The following is a 14,552-nucleotide window of genomic DNA, read 5'->3' as shown; positions in this document are numbered from 1 at the left end:
TCTGCAATAACAGACATCATACTCTGTTGCACAAGGAGCAGAGTACTTACAATACTGCTATGCGTGTGGCCTCTCAGTCCGCCATTCTCAATCTTCGATATTGTACGGGGCCAGCACGTGTAAGCTGTATGACTTAACTGGACTACAGCCTTATGGGGGAAGACCGGCATCCGTTGGTCAGACAAAGTGCCGTCATTGACCAGTACATCGCTAGTGGTCTAGAGGGTTGTAAAAACTATGAGTCCTGTGGACCGAGTCTTCCACTTCTGGAGGTTTCTACGAGGTTCAAGTCGCCAACGTATCTCAAAGGGCTGGCCACGTGTATATAAGGCAGGTGCTCAGTTGGTGTGAGTTCAGTTAAGTTCAGTTCACTTCAGTTCAGTGAGTGGACTCGGGGAGTTAGCGAGGACCTTAGTGTGAGTTCGGCCAGTGAGCATCGGGACAGTTGGGTTGCCAAGTCAGTGTGAGTTACAGCCTAAGCTTAGTGTACCAGTCTGTTGAAGTATTTCATTATCCACATTACAGATTATAAATCAGACAGTTCAACTTCACAAGCAACTCACATAATGTAATCCTCTGACGTAATACAGTAATCAAGAGTCAACAGTGTACAGATGTATTTGAACTGCAGTTAGGGGAAATGAGGAAATACAACAAAAATGACCTCCAGCATAAGAACTTTTATAATGACCATCACCTCATATTTTAATTTCATCATAATTTTTAATGAAAAACTTTTTAACAAGCACTGTATCCAATTGTGCGTAAAGTTTTTCAGATTTTTATAATGTATTTTACTGGGGATGACCCTATGTTGGATTGAAACATGTCTAATTGAAAGCTCATTTTAACTAGACGTATCTCATGTACTGACTAGGAGGATAATTAAATACAATTTGACAATTTGTAAAAAGTTCAACTGTCAATACGGATCAAATACTTTATATTTTCAACCTTTAATATTTAGTAAGATATAAATAAATATATTAGAACATAATATATAATTAATATAATATAATATACTGTATTTCATTACTGAAGAAGGTCTCACAGACTAAAACACATTTTAATACACGTATTTATGTCTTACTAAGTAGTGAATTATTTTATTAAAGTCAATATGGAACAAACATGATATACATCAATTGCAGTAAACAGTAAGTTCCGATCTGTCAATGGTGTGGAATTACACTAGTCGAGGATGCCAGTAAACAGAACTGCAAGGAAGGAATTTGACAGAAAGGTAGAAGGAAGACGACCCGTGGGAAGGCCACGAAGGAAATGGAAAGATTTAATTAAGAGCGATGTACTGCTGAGAGGTCATGATTGGGACAAGTTGGTGGAGGAAGAATGGTACAAGGACAGGATGAGATGGAAGAGGCTCATATACCACACCCGGGAAACTGGAGATGGTTTAGGATGATGATGATGATGATGACTAAAAATGTTGAGTGATGTTTTTAAAAGTAGGGAAACAATGACGATAAAATTGGAATTCAAGAGGACAATTTGAGGCAAATATTCATTTACAAGAAGAGCAGTTATCAATTTGAATGATTTTCCACCAAGGGAGATGTTCGATAAATTTCCAACTTTTAAATTATTCAAGAAAAGACTGGGTAAAAATCTGATAGGGAGTCTGCTTTAAATGCAAATCATGATGATGATGATTGTGGACCCTCCTGACATGCATTAAGAAACAGATTGAAATGGAGGAATGGTATTCCATTACTGTAAACAGATATATCTGATAATGTCATCAGAAGATAAGGTAGGATGTATGACGAGTAACAGATGCCATTTGTTTATAAATCTCATAAATCTCCAATTGGAGGAACACAGCACGTGATGTCATGTGGATCTTCAATTTTCATGTCCAGTTATGTCTTACCATTTAACGAGCCATTCGTCAGCAACTACTGACTATAAAAATATGAGGATTTTACCAGTCCCTTCAAAAATTGCCCTCTATAATCATAGCTCCTTTTTCTTAAAAGTGAAGCTTCCACGGTGTGAAGAATTATTTAATTTATTTTCCGAGTTTGAGGCAAACTGTACGTGATATGCGTACAAGTACAACACGGTTCAACCCGGAAAATAAATTAAATAATAGCTCCTTTTTTCTTTCTTTTTTCTTTATGTTGCACTGGCACAGATAGCTCTTATGGCTAGGAGTGGGAAGGAAGTGACCGTGGCCTTAATTAAGGTACAGTCCCAGCATTTGCCTGGTGTGAAAATGGGAAAACAACAGAAAACAATCTTCAGAACTGCCAACAATGGGGTTCAAACCCACTATCTCCCGAATGCAAGCTAGCAGCTACGTGACCCAAGCAGCACAGCCCCTTGCTTGGTACTTAAAGGTTCAACTTAAAAGAATGTTGCAAAATGGGAAGGAATATCACATTTTAATTTCTGCAGTACCTACTGGAGGATAATTTGATGTTATAAGCCACCAGAGCAATGTCATTGAAAATGAAAACCTACAACCTGTTTTCCAGTCAGTGAACGGGTCAGGGATGGAATAACTGAGGCCCCCATCTTGCGATGAGGGTAGGAACTGTGCTGGCTGCCGAGGTCTATTGCACTCCCCTGGGCCAATGATTAATGACTGACAGATGAAATGAAATGATAACGGAGAGTGTTGCTGGAATGAAAGATGACAGAGATAACCAGAGTACCCGGAGAAAAATCTGTCCTGCCTCCGCCTTGTCCAGCACAAATCTCAGGAGTGACCGGGATTTGAACCATACATCCTAGAGGTGAGAGGCCGACGCGCTGCCACCTGAGCCATGAAGGCTTCACTGAGGAATGTGATTAAATAATATAAATTAGTCGCATCTGTCTCCTCTTCTTATGAAATTGTTAAATATATTTTAATATTACAGAAAAATCTGAGAGTGTTTTTTGCTATTTGCTTTACGTCGCACTGACACAGATAGGTCTTATGGCGACGATGGGATAGGAGAGGCCTAGGAAGTGGAAGGAAGCGGCCGTGGCCATAATTAAGGTACAGCCCCGGCATTTGCCTGGTGTGAAAATGGGAAACCACGGAAAACCACCTTCAGGGCTGCCGACAGTGGCGCTCGAACCCACTATCTCCCGATTACTGGATACTGGCCGCACTTAAGCGACTGCAGCTATCGAGCTCGGTAATGTCTCTTCATTTGTACGAGAGGATTGTACCAAAGTAGTCATCATATTAGATCTGGCATTCAGAATGTTACCCTTTTGACCTCCGATTTGGTTCCAGTGACATACCACAACCCTGTAGAAAATTTTACAATAGTAATTAAACAATTGACGGATGACAAACAAATTGTACAAAGTTTTATTAAAACTGAAGAGTGACAGTTATGAAGGTTTATTTGAATGCTGATAGATATGAAGCTGACATATTAAATGAATGACAATATAATCCAAGAACCAATATGTATCAACATGGACAGAGTAGTGTTTCACAATTAAAGCTTTAGGTCTGAATGCAGAGACAGTAGCCAACAGAGTATGTTGTTGAAAACTGAAATCCACGTTGCAGCACGTTTTTGTCCCTCCCAACTTTCACAAGGCCTCTGGATAGGACTGCTTATCCAGGGCCCAAATCTCCTATGCATTACCTGCCAACTTTACAAAACCCAAAAAATCAGGAGATTTCGATATGAAAATCAGGAAAAATCAGGAAATACAATTGGTCAAAACTGCTTATTCTACATGTCTTGCGGAATACAGTACTATGATATATTTATAACACTTATTGTCACAAAGCCCGACTGTTCCTATTCGAGGCTACAAGGCTAAAAATTACACATCTCTATTCACTCACAGGAAGTATGTGAATGAGATGATCGGTCTCTGTTAAGCCTTCCGTAAATAGTATGAATTCATGCTCCACATGTGTGAATCTGTCATGCCATTACTTAGTAAATGCACAAATTAATATACTGCATCAAGCGCCCGTGCGGTTATGCAAAGCGCAATGCTATTTGTATAAAATAACTAGCTGATGTACCTGTGCTTCGCTACGGAATTCTCAGAAAGGCTGCCCTTATAGTTTTCCCAACCAGTGACGCCAACCCATAAATCTTTTCTCCGCTAAATTTTAGTTGAAAATCCTGCTAAATTCTGAACTGAAGCAAAATAGCATATACCAGCTGTTTTAATAAAAGAAATTAACTCAACACTCACCAGTTTCAGAACAGGATTTATTGTCTTCTCCTCCGTGCACTATATAGGCCCTGAAGCAGATGTGCTGAGTTGAGATCCTGTGGTTTCATATGAAGCCACTGGTACTATTCTTTTTCAAAGAATATGCTGACAGTTCACTGCAGCAAACACCATACGGAAATTTTCAAATCTATTTCGGCAGTATTTTCACTTTCATTACAGTTTTCCTTGTTTCTAATAAGTGCAAAAAGAATTAATGTCAAACAATTTCGCATTTACATTGCGCCGCCAGTATTTATCTGTATTTGACATCACTGGGAAGCTCAACCAACTGGTATTTTAAAGTTGAATTATTTAACTACTCTTTACGAAATATCTGACTAGCTTTGAACCTTTTCTTTCGACGTACCAAAAAGAACCTGATCTCAAAAGAAATACGTTATCAAACACGACATACCCGGTTCATCAAGAGTACAGTAATGATTGTAACAAATACTGACTGAGGGTGTGGGCCAGAGCTGGCTTAGAAAACGAATGGTAGTATGCAGCATAAGTTCAATACAACAGGAATAAGTAGACTATTATGCCATATTAAGTTCTATTTTTTTCCCTCTCCTGGTGATGAAAGGTGATATTGTTACCGCTGAAAATCACTAAAAGAAGTTTAAAAATCCGTCAAAAAATCTGCAGTCCGCTAAATGGAAAATTTATCCGCTGTTCCATTTAAAACTCCGCCATATTTGGCAGAAAATCCACTGAGTCGGCAACACTGTTCCCAACTGAAGTGAACAGTCGACATAGGTCATTACAATGGCGTCAGTATGAATGTCGCGATTAAAAGCAATGCTGTCATATGAAACATTCGATAAAATGAAAAACAGCACATTTTCAAACTTTTAACGAAAAGTACTATGGTGTCGATCTAACAGTTCAAAGTTCCAGAGCTAGAATGAACAGGCCACAAACACACCTGTGTAATTATTCCATTTAAGTGTGCACACTGCTCATTCCAATCACTGCCTCAGAGTAGGATCAAATAGCTGGAACACTATGATGATCCAATGTGTTATATACCAGTAGTATCAGAAAAATTATGAACCAGAGGAATGTCCCATCTATCGGAGATAAATGGCAGCAGAATACACAAAGTACATCACAACAAACAATGGTCAATGCAATGTTATTGTTAATCAAGCTTATAAGCTTTCTTTATTGCAGGCCTTCACATTTAGTTTTCTTCCGACTTTGTGATATTAGAGCATCTATGTAAAGTGAGTCGTCCTTTCTTTCATGACTCCCTCTTGTGTTATTACTCAAGCTATCGTCCCCTCATGACTTTTTCTCATTCTTCACAATTTAATCACCATCATCAATATTATTATAGTCGGTATGGTAAAATTGAATAAGATATAAATACAGTAATAGGAAATTGTATTCTCTATAACTTTTGTTATGTAGTACTTTTCAATATGACCCATAAGATAGGTAATTAAAAATCAAATTTTTGGCACCTTCCCCTCAACTATCATTTCGATCAGGGTGAATAAAATTATTTACAGCGTAGATTGTAGTTCCTTATTTTCCGACTTTACATACCGATTTTCATTAAATTCTGTTCACCCATTTTCTCGCACCTCGGCGCTGATATGGATTTGGCAACAAAAATTCAAAATCTTCACGTCGCACCAACACTGATAGGTCTTACGGCGACGATGGGACAGGAAAAGTCTAGAGTGGGAAAGAAGCGGCCGTGGCCTTAATTAAGGTACAGCCTGGAGTGAAAATGGCAAACCAAAGAAAACCATCTTCAGGGCTGCCGACAGTGGGGTTTGAACCCATTATCTCCCGAATTCTGGATACTGGCTGCACTTAAGCGACTGCAGCTATCGAGCTCGGTTAAAAATACAAATTCACGAATATCTCTTATCATAGCCGGTACAGTAAAAATGTATAAAACATAAATGATAGGAAATTTAATAATATATAACTTTAGTTATGTAGTATTTATCGATAGGGCCAAATAACAAATTTTGGAGAATTATTTTAGGCCTTCCCCTAAAACTACCATTTAACTCAGCATAAATAAAATTATTTATGGCCTAGATTGTAGCAACTTATTCCCCGACTTCCATATACCGATTTTCATTAATTTCTCTTCAGCCGTTTTCTCGTGATGAGCGTACATACATACCTACATACAGACAGAAATTATGCAAAATTAAAACGCGCATTTCTCCTTGTTACCGTGGTCACGACTGGTACAGAAATATCATTTTTTTTTTAAATTCTGAGCAATGTACAGACAAAACTCTTATTTTATTTATATTGAGATGAAATTGTCTCCAAATGGCTCCTAAAATCTCTAAGAAAGTCACTAGTAGTTATAATAGAAATTCTGTCACTAAATTACTAAAAAACGACTCCATGTCCAACGACTAGTCTCTAGAATTGACTAGACTGATGTGAACTGTGAACTAACACGAACATAACACGCGAGAACAAGAGATTGACAATCGAATTCGCGGTGCGATATACAGGTTTCAATAAACATCGCACATTTGCGCACATTTCTCACATTAATAAACGTCTATATTTCATTTGAACGCGGCTAATGAGCGAAGGACTTCCGGCGACTGGCGTAAAAAAGCTTTAATGGTGGGGTTTGACAACAAATGTTTGTAGTTCACCAAAAAATAAGGTAAAATAGGGAGAAATAATAGAATAATCGGGAGGCAGGAAAAACTGTCGAAAATCAGGAGTCTCCCGCCTAAATCGGGAAAGTTTGCAGGTATGCCTGTGTTTTTCTCCTTCTTGAATATTAGACAATCCTTTGAGGACAAAACAAGCCCCCTGGTACAAATCTGTTACTAGGCAGAAGAGGATGATCCCTTTCACATGATCTATAAAGTAGATTTTTCCTGACACTGCAAAGAAGTTGAATTCCTGCTGTATACAACTACAGAAGCTGGGAAATAGATGTAAATGGGTACATGGAAACAGAGGTTGAAACGAACCAGTTGTAACAAACTAGTTGCCACTAGCAATGACAAGGTTAACTCTATTCCTAGTAAAATTTTCAAAATTACACGAACTACGAAGAGTAGATTTTTATTGCTTGCATTTTATCTCAAATTGTCGTAAACAATACAAGGAACAAAATTCAGGTCCACTATCTGTATTCGAGTTGAACTCCACCCTCAAATATTGGATTCAAATTATGCAAGAAGTTGCATATCCTCAAGAACTTGCATCGCTCAGTAGTACAAAGCTATGAACTCATATTAAGTCTTTAAACCCAATCATAGATCAAGAGGGTATTCCTTGTGTTGGCAAAAGACTGCACAACGCCTGAATTCCAGAAGAATTGAAGCACCAGATCATTCTGCATTCAGATCATCATCTGACAACCCTAATCATGGCAGAACACCTTAGACTATTTCTGCTGGCACTCAAGTCTTGGTCGCATCTCTGAGAGAAAAATTCTGGATCCCATCACCAAGACGAACTGTAAAGAAGCACATTCATTCATGTCTTACGTGTTGCAAGTTGAATGCTGACACTGCCAATCAATTAATGGGATATATTCCAAGGGAACTTGTAACCCCAACGTACCTCTTCCGTAACACTAGAATACACTATGCTGGCCCAACTTGTAAAAACTGGAGTGAGATCGAACAAAACTAGATTGGAGGGCGTATATTGAAATATTCATTTGCCTAGCTACCAAGGCTGCCCACACAGAGATGATATCTAATCTCACCACAACTGCATTTCTTCCTGCTCTGCGTCGATTTAGCTCTCGTAGAAGTCAACCGTTGAATATTTACAGTGATAATGGCAAGAACTTCATGGGAATGGAATAAAGGCCTTTCAACATAATAACGCTATAAAAACCCAAATCACTCCTAACTGCAGGCATGGGATTGACATGGCATTTTATCCCTCCTGCAGCACCACATTTCTGTGGAATCTGGGAAGCAGTCATCAAGAGTCTGAAATATCACCTCAGAAGAGTGATGGGATCTCACTGCTTCACCTAAGAAGAATTGACTACTCTTACAACTCAAATTGAAGCTTATCTAAACTCACTCCTCTCTCCAAGTTAAGTAATGATCCTTTTGACTTTTCTTGCTTCACTCCAGCCCATTTCCTTATAGGAGAGCTAATTACTACACTCCATGATCACAATTATACTTCTTGTCCCATCACCATCTTGTCCAGATGATAAAAGATTCAGCAGCTAACTCAGAACTTCTGGAGGAGATGGTCAAATGAATACCTCAATAACTTACAGTTTAGGAATAAATGGGCAACGAAACATCCCAATCTTCAACCTGGAGATCTAGTCATTCCAAAAGAAGATAACGTACCCTCCTATGCAGTGATCAAGAATGCGCATCCTGGTAGTGATGGATTAATTTGTGTAGCGACTGTGCAGGGCCAGCCCCGTGGTGTAGGGGTAGCGTGCCTGCCTCTTACCCGGATATCCTGGGTTCGATTCCTGGCCAGGCCAGGGATTTTTACCTGGACCCGAGGGCTGGTTTGAGGTCCACTCAGCCTACGTGATTAGAATTGATGAGCTATCTGACTGTGAGATAGCGGCCCCGGTCTAGAAAGCCAATAATAACGGCCGAGAGGATCCGTCGTGCTAACCACACAACACCTCATAATCTGCAGGCCTTCGGGCTGAGCAGCGGTCACTTGGTAGGCCAAGGCCCTTCAAGGGCTGTAGTGCCATGGGGTTTGGGGGAATGACTGTGCAGACGAATAATGGTGAATGTAGAAGGCCTATTTACAATCTCTTTCGCTACAACTGTGAAATAGAAAAGACACGATGCCTTTTGGTGGGCAGTATGTTAGATATTTATTTATTCATTGCAAGTTGGTAATTTGTATATTACCACCATGGACTGGTTTAGTACCATGGACCACATCAGTTGCAGGTGGCCACATTGGGTAGAATGTTTAGGTTATGTATTTGAGCTCTGACAGTGAATAATCATATCGCTTTCAACATGTGTCCGACCAACAAAATTGTATGCATTTCTAAATCTAATTAATGTGTTCAGTAAGATATAGTTATTTTATGTGGATGTCAATAGTATCTATCATGGCATCATTTTGTAAACAGGCAGGAAATGGTATTGCCTATTTCTTCTAAGATTTTCATTTTGTAATGTACCGGTTACGACCTGTACATGCCGTATTTTTTTACTATTAATTGTACTTCATCATCACGCAAAACGTTCAGAATTAACTTGGTTTGTTTACGTTCGGAGGAGCGAGCAGGTGAGCCAGCAACAGCTGTGTGTGTGATGTAGCAGCAGGGACAATATAGACTACCCGCCTGACGCCACGTGTAGCCTGCATGGCCTAGTATGTTCTGGATATGAACGTCACGCCTTCGCGAACATTCGATTGAAAAAATAAAAAAACTTCTCTAATAGTAATCGTAGCTACTTGAGCGATACGTCATTTTGAAAAGGTTAACATAAACGTCTCAAATTGCGAATCTCAAGGAAATCCGTCAAAGGATTCACGAGATAATCAGCCTCAAAGAGATCATAGGATGATGTAGGACCCCCAAACTGAATATAAGCTGAGTTCACTTGACTCTGATCAGACAGTCATAGCTGGGTGTCCAGCCTGACTCTTCACGCTGCAGTGTTCGTCGAAGTGCTTACAGAGTCTAACTTTGTGCGTATTGGAACTCTGATTATGACAAGTCGTGTATCGGACTTAGGTGACAACAGTCAAGTCGAACTTATATTTGGTGCGCATGTAGAAACTGCTCGATATAACGTACTTTCATTCTCTTGGAACTGAGTTTATTACCACGTTACCTGTGTGAAACTTAGCCTCTGAACAAACATTACTAATTTAAATGCGACACTACTGGGATATACTAAGGACTGTGACATTTTTGTAAAATCCCAGCCAGCAGAACTTAATCTCTGAACACATATCATTAATTTCAGTGTGACATTACTACGCTATACTATTAACTGTGACATTTTGTTAAATCCCAGTCAGCATAATTTAACTTGTAAACAAGGGTGTTTATGAAAGTGTTTGAACTTTCACATGAATGTTAATGCAAGTGATTACCATAACCGTGTGCTACGACACCAAGGTTTCACTCCGAACTCAAACTGTGTTCTTTATCCAATTCAAACAAAATTGTGTATTATTTCTTCTGAACAGTGTGTAAATTATTTGTGTGTGACTGACAGCAGTGTCGTTGATAAACTCTCGAACAGTCACCTATTTTTTTTATGTCAAGTGCGCCTAACAACGAAATGTCCTTTTCATTTCAACCTTATTTCTTCGTCAAAGTGTTTAGTATTATTGCATGATTGACAGCAGTGTATTTGATAAACTCGAGAGCAGTTATACATATTTCTTTCCATATCAAGTGCTACTTTATTTAGTGTAAAATCACCACGAACTGTGACAAGTGCGTGAACAATTTTCAGTTTCATTATTTCTATTCATGAACTGTGCTTTATTTTCTTCCAATTTCGAAGCTACCCGCTTCTTCATCTTTAGTGAACTTGTGACGAGTGATTATCCCGCAACATCGTCAGATAACGTCGGAGATCATCCAGAACGTCGAAAGTTTGAGACTCAAACTCATATCAAACCGACCTAGGTGTTCCGGCCTTATCTCAACGTAATATTGGCAACTTCCAGAATGTGTTCCAGCCCCGTTCAGCCTGGTGAACTGGGAGCACGGGTCATCAACAGGCGATGTTGAAGACAGCGACTATCAACAGTAAGGTGATGTGCACTTAAAATGCATTTCCTGAATAAAATACTATTATTCAATCTATCTAAAAGCCCTAGCTAGAAATCACCCAGTATTGCCCTGAGAACTACTTCGTGCTAACTTTAAAATTAATTCATAAAGTTAGGCTATTTTACTGGTACAGTTAACAGGCAGGAAATGGTATTGTCTATTTCCTCTAAGATTTTCCCAATGGCCTTAATGTTGATTTACGGTCCTTGAATCCAAACTGCATTGAGGGTATCTCTTTCACTAAACTAGGACTGATGTGGCGTTAACAGAAGTTTTGAGAACAGTTTGAAGATGTTCCATTCGAGAGCTATTCTTCGACATGAACTTGGATCTTCATTATTTCTTTTATCTTTGTATAAGGTAAAGATGGTGGACTGTCTCCATAAATTAAAAATTCTTTTAATCTTCAGGCATTCATTAAATAGTATTGTCAGTATTTCTAAAATATCTCTCTCTTTCGCTTTTAGGTGTCCATTGAACAAACTATCTGAACCTGCAGCCCTGTTGTTCTTTGATTCTTGTATGGATATTTTCACTTCCTCTGCTGTAAAGATTTGAAATATGTTTGGCGTTATTAACATTATGTTGAATTCGTTTGAAGGCACGCTTCTAAGTATTTTGAAGTGTTCTGTCTATTGATTTGGACTTACTAGTGAATATAGTGAGCCTCCGTAGCTCAGACGGCAGCGTGTCGGCCTCTCACCGCTGGATACCATGGTTCAAATCCTGGTCACTCCATGTGAGATTTTTGCTGGACAAAGCGGAGGCGGGACAGCTTATTCTCCGGGTACTCCAGTTTTCCCTGTCACCTTTCATTCCAGCAACACTCTAGTTTATCATTTCATAGCACCTATCAGTCATTAATCAATCACTTTGGGAGTGGCGACCCCATCGTACTAATAGCCTATATATGATTCATTCATTACATCCCTGACCTGGTCAAAGACTGGAAAACAGGTGGTAGGTTTCCATTTTCACGGAATATTGTGCATATTTTTGTTTAATCTTAGAACCACATGGGGTTTTCCCCCTGCTTTCTTAATCAGCTTTCCCTCCTCATTTATATTGTACTATTCTTTCTTGATTCCTAATAAGTCTTTGCATCTCCTTCTTGTCTCCACACACGCTTTCAGGAGTTGTTTTTCATTTCTGGACGTAACTTAGTGAAGGACATATAGTGTCTCTTGTCTTGCAGGATAGCATTGCCCATCATATTATTGCTCAGCTCTCTTTTGAACAGAAGGATTTGGAGAAGATCATAAGGTTATCAACTGCAGCTTTGTCATAGCTTCATCTAATATACCCTCCTTTAGGGAGAATTTGAATTTCAGGGATTGTTTTTAGTGTACTTCCCATTCCTTTTTAATGTTCCTCAAGTATCTTGTTGGTGTTTCATGAATAATCATTGTTTTCCTTTCTTTCAGTTTGAAATAAGTTAAGACTAGTATATATTTCCTTGCTGGATTAAAGATGGCATTTAGCTCCATCTGCGGGTTCCTTGATTGCTGAGGAGAACTAAATCATTTGTACTTTCCCCATTATATGCAAAGTATGTGAATACCCTTTCTGCATTCACCAGTTTTAGGTTGTGATCTATTAGAAAGTCCATAACTGTCAGTTTTAGAGTTTCTCTGGTCAATTTGGCAGTTAAAATCTCCAGTAACAATCAGAGGCTGATCTCTCTGAGACTTTCAATTATGTTTTCTGGTTCTGTGTTCAGGACGAAAAAGCTACAATCACATTAATAAGTAAGGTGTACTGTGACCAAGATGATCCATCGGGGTTACACGTGTGGTTTCACAAAGCAGCTAACAGTTCCTTCAGGACCTCCTCTGCTTCTCTGTCTAGCCAGGATGTGGGCTCCATAGTAACCTTGGATATTAACCTCTTTGGTGAAAAAAGTTTCTGTAAACATCACAATGTCCTGAGGAATCCATCTAGTGCATGGCTCTATTGTTAGTTTTGACTGAAGTCCCCCCCACAACCCGTAACATGGTATGAAGGAATGTGCCTGTGTAGTTCTTATCAGGAATGTTCCATGATTCGTTATCAAAATGTGTAGGGGTGAAAACTCACTCACTTAGGCCAGAAGTTTGGATAGTCTAAAGTTTCTCTCCTATTGAATGGAACTGCAATTCTGTAAGCCTTGTTTTGTCTCTTTGATGCTAAGGCCGTGAGATCTTGTTGGCATCTACACCATTATCTATAAGATATTTTCTAACATGTCTGTCGGTTCTTTCCCAATCAAGCTTTCTTATGTAGAACCATGCCATTTGCCTATAGCTCTCAGACTATTACTGATTTTGCCAGTTTCCATACCGTATTGCCTAGGTCTCATTCTGGCTGATTGATGTAGGTATCAATTGTTGCTCCGATGAACGGAACAGTCTGATTAAGAGCGCTGCAATTTGAAGCACCTGGTACATAACTACAGGATTATGATTGGTCAGGATCAAAGTGTGGGTTTTCGATGGTTGTTGAGTTATTTTCCTTTGAAGACCTAGTGACTACTGATATTGATAGATTTGGGTAGTTTTTCAGCTGGTCTGCTAGTATTTCTGACTGCTCCATTTGAACTTCAAACATTAACGTCAGTTTGTTTAGCAGTGTTACACTGAGGGCATCAATAGATGATTTTATTTCTAATAGATCCTTTCTTATATCTAAACAAATTTCCTTACTTTCTAAAATTTCCAGTCTGGTTTTCTCTTCTTCTTCATGAGGTGCAGAGTTGATGCCGTAAGCGATAAGTTGTGTCTACATTTCGAGCAGAACCAGAACATTTGCCATTTAAGTTTCAGGTGTAAATAAAATCTCATATCCTGAGCACTACACTTTATGGCCGATAGATGATGTTGCGTCTGGACAAGCAACGTTATTGTGAATCAAGAAGGCAGTGAACTCGTAAGTTTAAAAAAAAAACTCCTGAGAATTGTGCAGAGCGACGCTTTTCAAAAGCGAGAAAGATCCGACTTTAAATCACTACATTCATTCCATGATAGAGAGGGGCTTTTGAGAATTCGCACCAAGATAGTGAGAAGAAACAATGAAGAAGACTTTAGATTTCCCATATTGTTGCCACCTGAACATAAGGTAACAGCCTTACTTGTAATGGAAGAGCACTTGAAAGCTTCTCACGCAGGAGTACAGATCTTGTTATCTACACTTAGAGAACGGTTTTGGATCATCAAGGGAAGGAAGAAAATTTGTTGCATTCTGGCCAAGTGTCTCAGATGTAGAAGGTTTGAATCAAAGAATTCTGAAACAGAACCTGTGGAACTTCTGGAAGCTCGAGTAAGAGAAGCGTCCGTATTTGAAGTGGTCGGAATTGATCTAGCGAGTCCATTGCACCTAAGAGGTGATATAAAATCATGGATAGTAATTTTTACATGTGCTGTTGTTAGGGCAGTTCACTTTGAACTAGTTACCTCGCTCTTTGTGTCCAGTTTTATGTTGGCATTGAGACGATTCATATCTAGACGGGGTAGACCGTATGTTATATATAGCGACAATGGGACAAACTTCCGTGGAACAGAGAATTTGCTCAGTACACTTGACTGGAAGAAGATAACCGAAGAAACAGCAGGTTTGA

The 14,552-nt window shown here is 39.1% G+C and overlaps 1 protein-coding gene across 1 annotated transcript in view; it reads right to left on the bottom strand.

The window, feature by feature from the left end:
- Gp210 (nucleoporin 210) overlaps positions 1–14,552 on the bottom strand; it is a 461,410-nt gene that overhangs the window by 109,464 nt on the left and 337,394 nt on the right. The window lies entirely within an intron of this gene.

Source organism: Anabrus simplex, chromosome 4 (genome assembly GCF_040414725.1).
Source record: "Anabrus simplex isolate iqAnaSimp1 chromosome 4, ASM4041472v1, whole genome shotgun sequence".
NCBI lineage: Eukaryota > Metazoa > Arthropoda > Insecta > Orthoptera > Tettigoniidae > Anabrus > Anabrus simplex.
This window is presented reverse-complemented; position numbering and strand designations above follow the sequence as displayed.